We start from the raw sequence: 1,153 nt of genomic DNA on the forward strand, positions 1-1,153 counted from the left end.
TTAAACAGTTTAATTATGCTCTTAATCTCCCCCTGCATTTTGTATGTTATGGGGTTTTTGTTTGTTTTGGGCACATACCTGTCAGTGCTCAGGACTCCCTCCTGGCTCTGTGCTCCAGGGTCACTCTTGGTGGGACTGAGAGGCCATATAGATATCAAATCCACCTTGATCTCATTGCAAGTACTATATCTCCAGGCCTCATGCTAGGTCTTTTGGTTTCTTTTGTTTTTGGATCACAGCCAGTGGTGCTAAGGGGCTACTCCTGGCTCAGTGCTCGGGGGATGCTCCTAAAAGTAGTTGGGGGAAGCACATGTCATTGGGGATCAAACCCAAGGCTCCTACCTGCAAAGTATATGCTCCAGGTCATAAAACTACCTCCCCAATCCATTGATTATATTTATTACTGTTTATAAATGTATTTTTATTTTGGAACCACACCTGGCAATGCTCAGGGATTACTGCACTCAGGAGTTACTCTTCCTGGCAGTGCTCAAAGAACCATATGGGATGCTGGAAATCAAACCCATGTCGGCCAAATCTCTACTATTGCTCTGGCCCAAGTTTATATTTATTTTTATTTTGTTTACGTAAATAGATTTTAGATTTATATGGTTTGTTCTTTTTTTTTTTGTTTTTGGTTTTTTTTTTTTATTTTTGGGGCCACACCTGTTTGATGCTCAGCGTTACTTCTGGTTAAGCACTCAGAAATTGCCCTTGGCTTGGGGGGACCATATGGGAATCGAACCTCTGTCCTTCCTTGGCTAGCACTTGCAAGGCAGACACCTTACCTCTAGCGCCCCTTCATTGGCCCCGGTTTGTTCTTATTTTTATAAATTGGTGGGCTACAGTGGCAGTGGTCAGGAGACCATGTGTTGTCAGGGACTGCACACCAATATCCAGCATGCCAGGATGTGTCCTATCCATTTCCCTGGCTTTGATTTCTATTTTTAATAGTTAGAGAACCTTTGAAGAGAAGATAATGTTTGTCATCATCTTCTACAGTCCGTTACTCAGTAACTCCAAGCTTTATAACAATGACTAGAAGTCAGATTATTTGCTCACTCAACACCTATTATGTGTCAGAGAATAAGCGATGAATAGTGCTAAAGTACCTGCTCTTAGAGTTTATGTTGTAATGGGGTGAAGACATAAA

Source organism: Suncus etruscus, chromosome 3 (assembly GCF_024139225.1).
Source record: "Suncus etruscus isolate mSunEtr1 chromosome 3, mSunEtr1.pri.cur, whole genome shotgun sequence".
Classification (NCBI taxonomy): Eukaryota; Metazoa; Chordata; class Mammalia; order Eulipotyphla; family Soricidae; genus Suncus; species Suncus etruscus.